Source organism: Pteropus vampyrus, unplaced genomic scaffold, assembly GCF_000151845.1.
Source record: "Pteropus vampyrus isolate Shadow unplaced genomic scaffold, Pvam_2.0 Scaffold151, whole genome shotgun sequence".
NCBI classification, from domain to species: domain Eukaryota; kingdom Metazoa; phylum Chordata; class Mammalia; order Chiroptera; family Pteropodidae; genus Pteropus; species Pteropus vampyrus.
Window position 1 is genome coordinate 45,152 of NW_011888932.1, and position 17,365 is coordinate 62,516.

Sequence of the window (17,365 nt, forward strand, 5' to 3'; positions counted from 1 at the left end):
GCTCAGCAGCCATCCTCAGTCTCCAGCAAGGCTCGATGAGCTTGTCATTTCTAAGCAAGGCACGTTTTTCTGCGGTCCCCTTTCCAAAGAGCAAATGGTGACAGCGGCCCAGAATGCAGAGTCAGCAAAAGAGAAGCCACTGGCCTGCAAAGGCCCTGCAGAGATCCCACGCCCAGGCCCCTCTTCATTATAGCTAGAAGCCCAAGACTTTTTCCTGGGAACCAGGGCTCCCTGTGCCAGTCAACACCCACCTAAGGCCTTATATCACAGCCCCTACCCCACACTGACTCCACATGGAACCAAGGACAATTTTTGTTTGCTTTTGTGTTTTTCTTTCTGAAGGAAGCATATTGTTACGTGAAACGTCTTTCATTTTGCTAAGGACCTTGATGAATTTAGGTCTGAATTTGGGGGTTAAGATTTAAGAGAATAGAACTCAACTTCACTGCATGAGGAAATGGGAAAAATTTGTTTTGTGTTATATTATTTTGTTTTATTTTGTTTGCTAGAGGTGAAAGAGTGGACAGGAAAGGGACAGAAGAGAGATGGGGGCATGGGGGCCTCGCCTCTTGGCAGAAGCCTGGAGTCGAATTTGTCAAACTAACTAAAGGGCTTTTAGAAGCAAAAATCCTTAACATGAAATTTTAAGTTATCTGTGTTAGAAGCAAAAATCCTTAACATGAAATTTTAAGTTATCTGTGTTTCTATAGTCAAAACCCTACCTATTCCTCCACTTTTAGGAAAGCCTTCTCTATACCCAAGTGCCTTGTTGTGGGGTAGCTTTCCTGGCAGAAATCAGGAGAAAGAGCTGCATTCATATCTCAGTGTGGTGGGGAACCAGGCACACCTGCAGGGCAGTGAGATTATCCATAAAGGGAGGTGACTAAATTAAAACTAGAGCTCAAAGCCAGAGGTGAGCAGGAGAACAGAAGACTCCAGGCAAACCTCCATCATCTCAAGGAGGGTTTAGTACTTGTACACTCTGCAAAATGGGCATCCGAATCTGTCTTGTTTCCATATTAATGGGTGGGAAGACACCATCTGATATCCAATTAATATATCTTCTAGCCAGAGCATCTAAAGTTGTAGAAACACAGATTTATTTTCCTTTTATTATTTTTGTTAAAATTATTGGGGTGACATTGATTAACAAAATAAAGTAAGTTTCAAGTGTATCATTCAACAGAAAGTCGTGGATATATATTGTATTGTGTGTTCACAAATGCAGTCATTGTGATGAAGTAACAGTCATTCCTTTAAGCTAGTAATATTTGTTAACTCTGACTGAAATCTAGACACACCGAGAGTAACTTTCTTTCTTTCTGTTTAGTGTATCTGTGCTTGCCTGATTTGCATACTATCAAAATCCTTCTCTAGTCCCAACTCCACGAGCTCTCACAGGGCCACACATGTTTAGTAAAGTCATGAGATCAAGGGAGAAGGATTGTCTTGCTCCAAAGCAAAAAGCGTAAAAGAGGCTCTTGGGATATTTCGTCTTTTGCTATTACTAATGATTAAGAACAACAGCAATGACAAACATTATCATTCTTTGAAAAAGATCATCTGAGCTATTGAAAAGTCCTAGAGACAGACACAGGTCACTGCTGAGTGCGAAGTCTAAATTAGGTTCAATCCAGAGGATAAGGGAGAATTTGAGCAATTTGCACGCACAGCAATTTTGGGAAACAGAGAAAGGACGTTGGTGTTCATCCAATGTTCTCAGCCTGAGAGAGAAAGGCTTCCCTGGGGAGAAGACATCAAGGTAGAGGTGGGGAGGCCTTTGCAGGTGGCTGGGATAGTAGGGGAGGTACACATTTTCCAAGGAAGATCAAAGGGCCCCATAGTGTGGCTAGTTTGGAGAATTCCAACCTTTATACCTCCATTTCACAAGGTCTTTTCCAATAGACAACCCCATTTCTCTTCCCACTACAGCACCTAACTGAACACATCTCTAGACAGGCAGCCCAGGGTAGAGGCCAGAGTGCTGGGTTTGGATCCAGAGCTCGGATTCAAGCCCCAACTTTGCCCTTTTTTCGTTGCAAGACCACATATAGGTCACTTAGCTCTCCAGGCCTCAGCTGGTACATTATCAAATATTGAGGTTTCGAGTGTTTTCTCTCAAGAAGCAGAGCCCTTTCTTCAAGTAAAATCTTTTCAGAAGCTCAAAATACAAAAGAAATTAAAGCAGAGTTGGTTGGAACAAAGTGAAGGTGACTATAGCCATCCCTAAGTCACTCACAAACAGTGCAGGGGCACTGTTCTCAGAGAATGCCATGTGGGAAGAGGCCCCCTGGACTGTGCAATGGAGCAGGACTAACTTTAGAGCTCCACAGAGCACAGTTCGAAAAATCACAGGACGACATAATCCCCTTTCAGTTCCAATGGACTATGGGAATATGCTTGCTCCAAAATAGACCAGTCGTAGGACTAACTGCAATTCTCCTCCTTTACCCGCAACTCGGCCTAGATGTACCCAGATGAAAGAAGAGGATAGAGAGGAGAATAAGTGGAGGAAAAAAAAAAAAACAGTACTCATAAGTGCTTGGTTGTGTATACCTCGATTTAAATGTAAAACACACTAAAGGAGATTGCCAGTGTGAACAGAATGAACCTTGAACCAGAGTCAGATCTGATTTTTCAGGTCAGTTTTGCCACCTACCAGCTCTGCAGCCCCCTGGCAACTCATCTGTGAAATGAGAGAGAAATGAATGTCTGTCTACCATATAAGTCTGTTTTGAGGAACAGAAGATAAATATGTATTAAAATACATGTAAACCATAACATGTATGTAATTTAAGATATTACTATTATATTATTTTTTTAATTTGTTATCTTCCTAGAGGTGCTATGGATTTCAGCCCCAATTTTTATACCACTGAACTGCAAACTGTGATTCAATTGATGTGACAGGAATTCCACAAACAATGGAATCACATTTCAATTTTTAAAACAAGCTCGAATATTTTGAAATTACTATTAAGTGCTATAACAGAAAACTACACTATGCCTGGAGAACATTCAGTGGCAGGCAGGGCTGCTTTGCATTGGTGGGGCAGGGAAGACTTGCTTGAGAAAGTTATGTTTAAGAGTTAAAGGATGAGAAGTGGGGGAGACCATGGGAACAGGATGAATGGAGACTCTACGATAGGAAAAAGCATGGAGTATTTAAAGGAGTGGAAGAAAAAAGGCCAGTGTGCCTGGAGGGAAAGAACAACAGCGAGAATCAGGAGATGAGGTTAGTGAGAGAGGCAGGAGCTAGACCAAGCTTTTATGACCTCACTAAACCTTATGTAGGATTCAGAAAGTTTTGCTTCTCATCTTTATCTCATTAGCTAATGTATTTTCCTTCTTTTGGAAAGTAGTCAGAACGAGAAATAAAAATACCAAAATATGGAGGCACACTGGCCAGCCTAACCAAGAACAGCTCCAGGGCCGGGATTAAACCTGAATAATTCCTGAGCAGCAGGGAACACAGAGGGCCTGGCACTTTGGGATGCTGCAGAAGCATTTGCTGCACGAGAGAATGACTGAAAGAATAAATGAGTGACCTTCTGTGTAACCGTTAACTTATCAGTGTTTCTGCCCAGCAAATAGAAAACTAATTCAGATGGCCCTCAGCACTGGGCTGGACCTCCTCCCAGGGTGGAGTGAGAGCTCCCCACCACACCCCATCCTCCAGGGCAGAAAACAGATTCCTGGGCTTCAGTTTCGCTCTTTCATTTTAACTCATTTTCGTGTGCCATGCAATCAAATACCCATAAATTTTTTTTTCTAAATTTAAAAGTACATAGTCTAAAGCCTTTACTTCCCCTCTAAAATCTCACATCTAAATCCCTTTACCTTCCCTGCTTCCTCATTTCCACTCTCTACTCATGACTCCTGTCATGGGCATCGTCTTGCCTCTCAGATAACTGTAAATGATAAAATGATTCTTCCTTAAGCCAAAATCTACCCATCTGAAGCATCCATTCATGAATCTTAGTTCAACTTCTTGGAGGATATACAGATTAAGTCTACTTCCTCTTTCAAACAAGAGCCTGTCAGAAACATCTTCTCTCCATTTGCTTCATAGAAATCATGTTTCAGTTTGAGATCAGAAAACTGGAGTTCTGTTCCCAGTGAAGATTCTAACATGCCAGGTTCATAGGCACAAAGCACAGCACTTGCAGGTGGTGTCTACATGTCCTTGTTATATGCTTTAAGACTTCAGATAGGGAGTTCAGTAAAATAAACATCAGGACCTTTGGCAACTAGGGCTAAGACTTGAGTTCAATTTGAAGTCTCCTCTGAAATATGTTGGGTGGTTTGAACTTCGACACTTGTGAATATTAGCTCACACAGTAAAACTATCATGACTAATTCAACCCAACTGGAAGAAGTTATTGGCGGGATGCAGGGTAGCAGGGGTTACTTAAGGCTTTGCTTTTTGAGAAGGGAAACTTGAATGAAGATTGAATGATTCGTTAACCCCCAGAGAAGGTGTTACATATAGGTCAGACTTGAGTTCATCGGCAGGGCAGCAGTGGTGAAGGGCTCTGGCTATAAATTCACCTTATTTCAGCATTTATAACAATGGGGCTGAGAAGAACTTCAAAGAGTTTTCAAAATAACTTAATAAAGCTTACTTTTGTCATATGGGTCTGCAGAAATAGAGCCATGATCTTTATCTTTTTTTTTATGACCACCATCTAAGCAGAACAATTTCTTGCCCTTATTGTCAGACGTATGGTTCTCTTCATTTTCTCAAGTGTAAATATGAAGCAAGAGAAGAAGTTGCCATGACCCCTTGAAGCCTTTGTTCAGCAGAGTAGCACACCATGGCAGTCATCACTGGGCCACTATTTGGTTTAATCAATCCACTTGACTTTAATTCTAACTCAGATATAATCTTTCGTAGCTTAATGATTTGTTCTCTCAGGCACTCTGATTAAATATAAACAGTTCTCTAGAACCCAGTGAAAATAGTTTTTATTCATCATTTCTGTTTCTAATTAATTATTGCGCAATTAGATTGAACCTTGATCTGTGGCAATCACTAAAAATTGGACCATGTAAAAGATTCTTAAAAATGATCTGCATCATCCTGGAAATAGAATGCACTGGAAAAAGAGAGAAACATTTTGAGGGTGAATCATTCTTAATTCATTCAAGTAAAAATATAATAATATTTTGTATCGAAACGATGCCTATTGTCTGAATTAATTAGTTCTTTCAGCACCCCAGTGAATGAGACAGATACAGAAAGATGCCAAGGTTAAGTGACTAACTGGAGGCTAAAATGATGGGAGGCCATGGCAGAGCTCAGCAGGGGACACCTCTGGCTAACTATCATAGCCCTGAGCCAACAGCCACAATCTAAATTAAACACCACTAACCCAAGAGAGTCACAGAGATGTCAAGATCATACCAGAAAAATTACGGCCAGGGCTTGCCTCAAAACTCTGAATGCACATCAGAGGAAAAGGGTACACTGTTCCTACCCTCCATCCCTCTCTCGGAAAAATGACGGCAGTGCCATTTCTAATTCAGTGTTATGCTGGGAAGGTTGCAAATTAATTACAATTATGCCTTCTTTGTGCCAAGTGATAATTTACTGCAATTAATTATCAAAAGATCTACTGCTGTCAATTATGATACTCACTCTTGAGGGGGGAGGAGCTATTTATGAGCATCTGAAATCTGTAACAAAGTTATGTTTTGCCCTTTTTCCCCATTTCCAATTAAGCTATTATAATTTGTTTTCATTATGCCAAACACAATGGAAAAACTAACAATGTTACTCTAACCTTTTTCTTAATCTAAACATTATCTAGACTTTCACTGAGTCAACATGCTTATTGTTACACCTGCAAGTCGTACATAGAGGGAGGCATACTTCAGAATTAATGAGCGCAGCTGCGGTCTCTCTTACATTCAGCACTTGCAAAATAGACCTCTTTAAAGTGCCATTATCACAATATTGATAGAGTTATTTATGGCATTGCAAACGCTCCCAGTCATAACAGAGGACTTGTTATCCACAGCGAGTTCATGCTGCTGTCATCCTCTGGCCTCTGTCCAGAGCCAGGGAACAGGCACCAGGTGGACCATCTTTCAAAAATGAGCTCTAAAAGACAACTGAAAAACTTTTTGTCAAACTGAATCTGATCTCTAAGAGTTGCTCAAGTGGCTGAGTGACTACCTGTAGGAGACATAGCAAGTCAGCCTGAGCCCAGATATCTGACAGCTCACCCATGACCTGACTCAACATAGTTCTGCTGGAAAATGGGAAACTCAAGGTACAAAGTTGGTTCTATTTCTTCATAAGTAAGTCAAAGAGATGTACATGCAGAGGGGCAATGTCAGGAGAAACTGTCAATCCCCACACTGCAGTTCACGCTCTTCCATTCAACAAAGGGTAGTCTTCCTTTTCTTCCTGCATGTGGAGTTCCTTATTTGCATCTTTTCCCCATTAAATGTTAAGCTCTTTGTGGGTGGAAAGTACATCTTATTTTTTTTTCTTATTAGCACAGTATAATAATATTACACTCTGTAATTAGCGCTCTATAACTTTATTTAAGAATTCCTTTCCATGCACCAACCATGTGTTAAGCATAGCAATAGGTCCTATAAGACAAAGATTATATATATATATATATATAACTGGTATATCACTCAAGGACCAGGCTTCCTAACCTTTTTTTTTTTTTTCTTTCTTGGAGTTATTCAGTCCTTTGGTAATCTGCAAAGGTAAACGCTTTGAGACCTCTCTGTAGAGAAAGTGAGATGTCACTAGAATAAAATCCAGGTGCCCAAACTCCAGAGCCAAGGCTCTTAGACAGAGGCTGCCTCAGAAACATCTGTCAGCACAAGGGTGAGGATGTTGAACTCAGATATCCAGACTTTTTTACAGAGGTAGGGGGATCCCTTCCAGCTGTCCTTGAATGCAGGTGGCAGACTGAGGGCGGGAACCTGCAGTTACTTACAAGGTCTCTGCAAAATAGATGACAGTCTGCCTCGGACCCTCTGAGAAAAGTGACAGCCTTCTTTGCAGCAGGTGGGCTAATTCTCTGTCACCTTTCAGGGTGCCCATGTAGGTAGGAAGTCTCTAGATTTTGTATCCAATTTTAACCCCATCCAGGGTCACCCCCACTCCATGGCTAGCGGCAATGAATGGGCCAATTGAGACGACTGTGTGTCGGTTGAACTCAAAAGTCCCAAGGTGAGGATGGTCTTGAGGAGAAGGCTGTTTATCAGCCTTCTTCCCAGAAACATATTCTTTCTAAACCGTTGGCTTACTTGGATAGTTAGGGCCAGCCAGTTATTCTGTATTTTTGTAAGTCTATGTCTAGATTTGTGGATTTGATTTCTTTTACTTATCTGGTTTATGATCAAATTCACCCCGTCTTCCCCACCCCACCACCATCCCCAGACATGCTCCTTCAGAGTGGCGAAGATGAGCTCATGAGGATCAAACCTGCAAGTGAATAGGTCAGCGCCTTTGCCAGCCCCCACCACAGGGCCCAGGGATAACAGAAACCCAGCTGAGAGGGAGAGATAAGCCCTCATGCATAACCTTCCCTAACCATCCACATCTGAGTTTGCAGATCAGCATTCTAAAGTGACCCTGGCTCAGAGGATTTTCACAGTGATGTGTTCTCCCCAGGCAAACCCTGCCCTGAGTTTCATGCCATGGATACCTAGCTATCTCTCACCTGCAAGGAGGTGAGGAGCAATCCCTCACCCTAAAGGGAGACACCGGGTATGTACCCATCCCATGCAGAGTGGCCTGTCACTTATCTCAAGTGCAAGGACAAACAGTTACATAGATTGTATAGACTTTGACATAAGTCTCCACAGGTCTTCCCCCTGAACCCCATTGCCTGCATTTATTGGTACTACAAAAGATTTGTCCCTTGCAGAGGTCAGCTCGGAATGGCTGCTTCCTGCAACCTGGCATACTATATTCGCAATGTGTTTCTCTAAGAGGCAGTCCCTGTCATGGGAAGAGCCTGGTAAAGTAAGAGACCACAAGATTCTAGTCCCTATTCTGGTGCATTATAGTCACTTTCCTTTCATGTCTTAGCTTCCTTGTCTGGAAATAAAAAGAATCAGCCTAGATGAGAGGCTGCAACCTCAACTGCCCTCTGGGACCAGGCAGGTAACGTGTATGACAATAGCAGCCAACAGGGAGTACTCGGATCTATGAACGGAGAAAGCCTGTCTCACCTGTAAAGGCATTTTTACCCTAATTTTTTTTACATGTGCTTGTATCTACAATCTAAATTCATCATGTGACTGCTAGTTATAAGCTCTGGCTATTGACTGATTACAGCCCCAAAGCAAGTGATACTAATGGTATTTCAGTACTTATTTTATTTAGTCGCCCTTTATTTCAGAATTATTTAGAATGTTTTACTGATTTAAATAAAATCAGTAAAATTATTCATATTTCAAATACAAAATCTGACCATTCCTTGGCCGTTACTGGTTCTGCTGCTGCCTTTGACATCAGTACTTTCTGCTTAGGGCCCCTTGGGGCCCATGTGACAGAGCCGGTCCATGTGGGCTCTGAGCCCTACAAGGTTCAGCCCCTGAAGACAGCTTCAGAATCACTGCTTTTGGGCAGGTCCTCTGCTCTGTCCAGGAGCTGCTAATCACAGTAGTTTTTATTTCTTTCCCATTTTCCCATATGGGATGGTCCTGCCTGCAGCCTCACCTTTCCTCTGCTAGTATAGGACAGAAGGTAGGCAGAGGTGCAGAGGTGCAGAGTTCCATTCAAAGCTGACTCTCCTTAGGAAAAACTGTTGGCGATAGTATTCGATTTATATTCAATGTCCTGCCTTTGTGCCTATAGGAAGGGGGAAAAGGAAACTCCACTCTCTGTGTTCTTCTGGCTGCAAGTGTGCTTACTTCTATCACTATACTTCTCATACTACATTGTTATTTTTATTCTTCACATGTCTGTTCCTCCCACTAAAGCTACAAGGTATTTTTGTGTCCCCAGAACCTAGCACGATGTCTGACACAGCAGACTCAACATATTTTTTATATTATGCCTTACCTCTTGTTATTGCAAGGATGTTGAATTTATATAAGCAAAATGAAGAAGACACGGCATTCTGGGATGAAGGAAGTATAAACATAATACACATATTTTATAATTTTATATATATGTCGACATCTGTCCTTTCCACTCCAGTGCCTTGCCAGCACTTAGCATAATCCCCGACATATAGTATGTGCTGAGTAAATATTTTCTAAATAAATGAATAAGGGGAGAAAAAGCATTTTGCAGAATTTCTATTTCTGCCAGCCTACCTGGGCAAATTGTTTTGGCTTCTCTGCTTTCTCAAACTCACCTACCAGATTCTTCCCTCTTAAACAATGTGTTGATACTTCTCTGCATCTTTCTGTTGGTTGAGGGTCTGGAAATCTTGAAAGAAAACCTTATGCAGAGCTCATGTACATACATGATAAACCAGACTGACAGTTAAATCAGAAAGGCCTTTTTCATAATTTAATTAAAGTCCCTTAAATGTAGACATTAGTCAAGGACAACTTTATTGATTGAGTCTAATTGCATATATTTTCTTACACTTTCACTGAAGCCTATTTTTCAAGTCACTTGAAAGACTGTTCCCATTTCCAAAGCAAGGCTTTAATTCATTACCTTTTGGACATACTGTCATTCCCTGACTAGCACCAATTCGTTACAGAATGTGATAGTGTAATTACTTATAGGACTCCCAATGCACCTTTCTACAAGAGTTAGCTGCTAGAAATTTCTGAAGATTTGTCTGCCATTCATTTATTTAGTCAATCAATCAGTTATTCAACAAACATTTATTGAGTTCCATTATGTGCTAGAAATAGAGATGAATAATACACATAACTGATCTCCAGGAGCACCCAGTCTGATGGGGAGATAGATGAATAAATAGTTAATTTAACATAATGTACACAGTAAACTAAGAGATCTGTACAAGACACCATGATAGCCCAGAGGAAGTTAGGGCTCACTCAATGGGGAGAGGTCAGGGGAAGGCTTGAGAGTGGCGTGCGAGCTGGGTTTTAAAGGATAGGAGTGCCCCACAGAAATAAGTGGGCCAAAGGATCTCCAGGCAGATATATCACAAGAGAAAGTAAGAAGTAGCTAAATCGCTGAGTGTCTGAGATGGAAGAGGGGCAGGTCTTACTGGCAAGGGAAGAAAAGGACTTTTAAGAATTTTAGGCATGGTTAGCTTTATACTTCAGAAAGATGACACTAGCCGCTGTGTGAAAAATTACTACAAGATAGTAGACTTCTTGCTTCTAGCTGAAGCCAAAACTCTCTAACACCTCTTCCCTAACCTGCTATGGACCAGCAGGGAGATAACCCCCTGAACTCAGATTAGAACTATCTGCAGGCTGCAAAGAACTGTGAGTAACATGATGTTTACATACATACTACATATATACATGATAAAGGATGGAGCTAGAGGGAAAGTATCTGAGCCCTTTCTTTAAGGCTGATGACAGTTGCCGTTTACATAATACTCTACAGCAAGTGCTTTCACATGCATTGCTTCTAGTCTTCACATCATATCTGCGAAAGAGGAATTTGTTTTCCCATTTCAGAGACAAGGAAACTAAGGCACAAAGGGGCACTCTTAAAGTCGACACAGTTGGGCAGGAGTAGAGTCAAAATTCAAAATTCATATCTGTGTCTATTAACTCCTTATGCTATGCCCTGACCATCTGAGGCTGGGCCCACATTCACAAATGAAGTGAACCATTCTGGAATTTAACAAATTACTAAACAACTCTTTGAGCTGACTTTGGGACTTTCGTACAGAATAGCAAACCTCTTTGGTTTGCTTAATTAACTGGATCAGTCCAATCCTACTGTTTCTCCAGGCTGAAATGCTCTCTGCTTCTCTGTAAGTTAACTTCTACTCCTGCTTCAAAACCCAGCCAAGGCATTGCATCCTCCAGAAGCCTCAAATTTGACTGAAACCCTGCTTTAGGTTGCCTAGTCACTCTGTTTCTTCACTTTAACATATCACTTATCTCAAGGCATTGCAATTTCTATTTATTATATCTACTCTCCCTACCCCTGACCATTACCCCACTTCCACTAACCCATGAGTTTCTGATGGGCACAAACTGTGTTTTATTCATTTTCATTCACAAGACTTAGCACACTACCTTGCATACACTCTAGTTTGAATGAATGAGTGAACAAGATGGTAATGAATAGGATAATTCCAATAGTCATAGTTTTTTCATAGGCTTACTTAGTGTGATTTCCAAAGATCCAATCTGTTTACTAGATCTGGAAAGTCTGATATAAATGATTAACAACTAAATCTCAGAGCAGTGATCCATAAAAAATGCTGATGCTTTTGAACAGGTTTTTCTTGTAAGCTATTAGAAGCGAAAGTTAAGAGTCATGAATTTGAACTCTAGCCCTATCACTGCTTTTTGTGTGACCTAGGTCAAGTCATTCAAGGCCTTGGTTTAGACAATATCTGTCAGCTGTGTCTAGGACAATACATTTAATCAAAGTCAGCTTCATGTCTTCCCTAAGAGCAGGCTTTGATACTGAGGGGAGTTGATAGAAATGATAGGTTTCAGCCCTAGGCATGACATGCAGGCAGCTGAAGTATGCAGGAAAGAAATGCTACATGGCATGTATTAGTTTCCCATTGCTGCTATAACAAATTACCAAATTTGGGGGTTAAAATAACATAAATTTATTTATAGCTCTTACATCTTTATATCTTTATAGCTCTATATCTTATAGCTCTGTTGGTCAGAAATCCAGCATGGGTCTCACTGGGTTAAAAAATCAAGGTGCTTATAAGACTGTATTCCTTTCTGGAAGTTCTAGAAGAAAATCCATGTCCTTATCTTTTCTGGTGTCTAGAGGCCACCTACAGCTCTTGGTTCCTCGTCTCTTTCTCTATCTTCAAAGTGAGCAACATTGCTTGTCTCTGACCTTTCTTCCACCATCACACTGCCTTCTCTGACTCTCCTCTTCAGCCTCCTTCTTTCACTTTTAAAACTTTATTATTACATTAGATTGACCTTGATAATCCAGAATCATCTCCCTATCTTAAAGTCAGTGATTAGCAACTTTAATTCCATCTGCAACCTTAATTCCCCTTAGCCTTGTGAGATAACATAGTCAGTTTCTAGGGATTGTAGCGTGGACATCTTTGGAGGGCCATTATCCCTGCACTACATGGAAAAAAAGGTGCAGAATGAGACAGTGTTGAGTTATTTTAAAGAAGAAATCATCGTTGGGTTCATATTACAACTCATCCACATACTCGCCCATGAATTTTAACAAGTCATTTGGTGTCTCTGAGCCTCAGTGTCTTCATCTATAAAGTAAGGATAACAATAACTACCTCCCAGAAACATTAAAGAGTAAAATAATCTTTAAACTTAATGAAGCAGTGCTTGGTCAAGAATAAGTACTCAGTGAACGAAGACCAAGAGCAAAAAGTTGGTTTCAGCTGGACCATTGGGAGCTAGCAGAGAAGCAAAAGGAAATAGGGCTGGAAAAGTAAGCAGAATCCACACCATGAAAAGCCTTAAATGCCAAATTTTATTTTATAGACCATGAAGTGCTATCAAAAGCACTGACTGGAATAATAGTGAATGTCTTGAACCTTCATGAATCAAACAAGAATGTCAGATGGATGAGAATAAGTAGCTTTGGCATAAAGATTCTCTAAGGACAGGTAGGCTAGGCCTCCTCATGTCTAGATTTCACATTCAAAGCCAATAAGTAGAAAATAAATCCCTCAATTCTGATGCTACCAGTAATGAACAACGCGTTGCCCTCTAAACATTCAGTTCATGTTCACACATAATTTTAATTCTACCTTAACTTTAGATTCATAGATTTTCAATTTATCCAACATCTGGAACACTAAAGGCACCAGAAAAGCCAGTCTGGGAACCTGCCACTTACACACTGGTGCCTCAATAAATATTTGTTGATTAAAAACCCCAAACATGGAGAAAACATAGATTTAGAAACCAAAACCAGGTCTTTTGACATGGAACGTAATTTGAAGAGTTTAACTGTAACATACTGAAAAGCACATTTTGCAAGTGAACAACTGGTGAAAATTATCAGTGAAGGTTAACAAAAATATGCAGGAGAGAAAAAATGAAAATCGAGAATCTTTATGCATGTGAAGGGAGCATTTTGGACTTATTTTTATTTTTGTCACAATCATACACACACACACACACACACACACACAAAACACTCAGGATAATACCTAATTATAATTATCGAATAATAACTTTGAACATTCAGAAATATTCTCCTTAGCACCCATGACTTTATACCACCAAATATCCCTAACTTCTATTTGTTAATCAACAATAGAAAGTTATTTTTAAAATTTCTCTGCAATCCACAAAATATATTTGGTATAGTGTTCCTCGTTAGTTAGTTAGTTAGTTAGTTAGTTAGTTAGTTGTTAGTTAGTGCTGTATAAATTTATACATTCTGATATTAAAAATAATACTTTTGTAATAACTGTTTCCCTCCTGATTATAGGACAACAAATGAATGCTGTGCTTATTGCACTGATCTCTGCCAATAATGTGAATCATTTTAGGGCATATGCAGTAAGTTCCAAATGTGTCAACTTTGGCTTCCTGATTTAGAATACTTGTTAAAGCCTTCTTTACAATGCCATGTCTCCAGAAGATCCCTTGAGAGGAATGAGTGGAAACGGTGAAGAAAAATAAGAGGTACAAATTTTCAGTTATAAAATAAATAAGCCACAGAGATGTAATGTACAGCACAGGGAATACAGACAATATCGAAATAACCTGGCATGGTGACAGATGGTTACTACACTTAGTGTGGTGATCACATGATAAGGTATATGAATGTTGAATTGCAATATTGTACAGCTGAAGATAATATACTATTGCATGCCAACTATACTTTAATAAAAAAAATTAATAAAAATAAAATAAAATGGAGATTTGTTCCTGAATAAAGGAAAGGAAAGCAGAACTAATATTTGTAGAACTTTTCTCTGAGCCGGCCCTTCATGGACATTATTTCATTCAGTCCTCACAATAACCCTGCGAGGGAGCAATGATGAGTCCCATTTTATAGATGAGAGTGTGAATCTCAAAGGGTTTAATATATTGCCAAAGGTCTTTCCACAAATAAGTCTCAGAACCAGCATTTGGATCCATTTTTCTCAGCCACTGGCTCTAACTTAATTTCTAGTTGCCAGGACACTAGAAAAAGGACCACCAAGATAAAACCAAGATAAAAGTCTAGAATAGATGATGAAACTTACAGAATGGAACATAAAGAGTCGTCCTTACTCTTTGACTTATGTTAAAGAAAACATCAGTGAGCTAAGAATTATTAGTTCATTTGTCTCTAAGAAGAAACCAAGAAAGATTTCAGTCAATAAATGAGTCCCTGGATTGCATGGCGGAAAATACTAACCATAATCATGATAATATTTATTGAGTATTTACTCTATGCCAGGCCTTCTTCTAAGTACCTTAGAGATATTAACTCCTTTAATTCTACAACATCTCTGTGAGATTAGTATCATTGTCATTCCATTTTATTGATGAAGGAGTAGAGGCAACACGGAGTCACATGGCAAAGCTAAGAATGAACCCAGGCAGTCTGGTTTCAGCACCCATACTCTTATGCACTAAACCACATTGCCTTAATAAGGGAGATTCTAGGGCATACAATATCAATGAACATAGAACCATGCTGATACAAGAGAGTCTTTTATCCACATAAATAATAATACTCACATGTTTATAGAACTTTGCAATTTATAAGAACTTACTCATTGTCATTCGTTTCATTTATTCATTCATTATTATCTTGATTGATTATCAATTTTATCCATATTGTATAGGTTCTTTCATTCATTCAACAAATTTTATTGATTACTTGTCTTGAACTAGCTTTGGAGAGAGAGAAGTAATCAAAAAGGATCTCATCCTTCCTTCATGGTGGATAATATAGTGGACATGACATTCTTTAATAAATAATCACATGAGAATATAATTACATATAGTGCTAAAAGCTATGAATAAAAAGTATTGAGGATTACGAGAGCATATAACAGAAGATGACCTAGCCATACATTCAAAGACTCACTGATAGACCTCATCTAAAATACATCCCTGAAGAAGTTAATTTGAGCTAAATTCTAAGGACAATTGAGAATTAATTTAAATTTCACTGTATCAGTAAGGACTTCTCTTCCACTCTATTTAAACTGTAAGCACTTTTCATATACCTTACTCCTGTATATTCTTCCAAATGAATTATTATCTTCTAACACACAATTTACTTATTTATTATGTTTATTTTTGGTCTGACTATCCCTCCCAACTAGAATGTAAGTTCTATGAGGGTTTTTTAATCAGTTTCATTCACTAAAATGTTTGGCACATATAGACACTCAATAAATACCTGTTTAATGAATGAATGAACAAAGAAACTAGTGCAAGGGACTTGGGAGTGTAGGGACCAGCAATAAGGAAAGGGGTGGAATTTCTTAGTCGAGAGATCCCTCTTTCAAAGGTCTTGGGGCAGGAGAGCATATTGAATTTTGAAGAAACTCCAAAGTCCTGGAGCACAGAGAACAAAACAAGAGGGAACGTGGCAAGAGATGAGGTAGAAAGGGAAGATTGGGCTTGTTTTTAGGAAATGGAAGTTCAGAGTATACACAATCCCAAGACAAGCAGCCATATGTGTATTTGGCTAGTAGATCTGGCCTACTTTGTCATTTCTTGCACTTCTCTGAGAGAAGAAAAACATTACTTTTTCCTCGTGGAAAAATGACCAATCTTAAGCAGATGATAGGGAGCAACAGAATACTCAGATTGGGAGAATATTTGATATATTGTTAAAATATGGTCACTTAACATGCATGAGGCAGAAAGGCTTGATGGATATGGTTGATTTATGAGCAGCTGGATATTAATGCACAGAATGTCAAACTGTATGAATTTTGTAAAGTTTCCTAATTCTGGTTTGTTAAAATGTAATATTTAAAAAGTGGTCTCCTAGATCATTACTGTCTCAGCTAGAGATAATTGACATTGTGGCAGATAGCCAGCATTGTTGGAGGAAAGAGAATGTTATGGGAGGCCAGCAAAACGAGACATTCTAAGACCCACTGATAGATTCCTACCTGCCTGTCCCAAAGCATCTTTGTCCTCTTACAGGAAAGAGCAAAGTGTTCCTTAGGACAAGATGGTGGATGATGCACTCCTTTATGTCCCTCCACCTGGCTCAGAAGACAGAGGTTTGTGTCTTTCAATTAAAACAGACCCTTGTCAAACTGCTGTTTTGATTTGAAGCTTATTTAATACAGACTCCCAGACTATGTCTAACATGTGGTAAGACTCAGGAAACCCTGTGGCTCAGTATTACAGGAGGTGCTTTGGGCTTGCTTCTGTCAAACAAATTAAATGCCTGCACTTCATACACTTTACAAGGCCAAATTAAACACTCGTCAAAGGGGAGATGGCTTTTAATGTGCAGTGCCTGCAGCCTCCTTGACACTAGCTAGCTTTCTCAACAAATCCCAGCCTGTCTTCGCTGAATACATGAGGATGGCATTTTATCTCCCAGGCGGTCGTTTCTAAGATTTAAGTCCTCTCTAAAAGATGGTTCTTGTTCTAGCTACTCTGAAATTCTAGTTAGTACATGGAAAATCTTAGCCACCACGGATAGATCATTCTTACAAATAAATGTTGCTATAGGTGTCAGCTATCCATCTGACCTAGAAGATAATTATGGTAAATTAAATGGGACCACCATTCCAGAAAGCCTTCCCAGAATGCATAGCTTCGGAGAATGGCTATTCATAAATTGAGCAATGATAACTTACTGTGTGGTTGCATTTTCCAACATGGTCACTGCTAATTCTTTGGCTGCTGTGAACTAGAGATATCTAACCCCCTGTTTAGATGAAAGTCTAGATGAAACCTAACATAAGTATGCCTGGTTTTGGTTTTGCAACCTGGGAAATCTTAAGAAAGTAGAACCTTGCTCTAAGTTATGTCCTTACCTTCCCCGGTTCTTATATTCATTCTGGAATCTTATATGCTGAGGCTAAAGAGATCTTGAAAGAACATCTGGCCAAGTAATTCTAAAATACAAGTCAGCTAAACAGGTGTTTTAGAGTTACCAAAGTTGCTTATGAAAAATAGCAATCTCCCAGACCTCACCCCAGACCTACTGAAACAGAAACTCTGGATGTGGAACCTAGGGATCCACATTAGTAAAAAGTTTCTCAAGTGATTTTGATTCTTAACTACCACATTCAGGAAACACTGAATCTATTACTCCCCTAACCACACCTCCTCC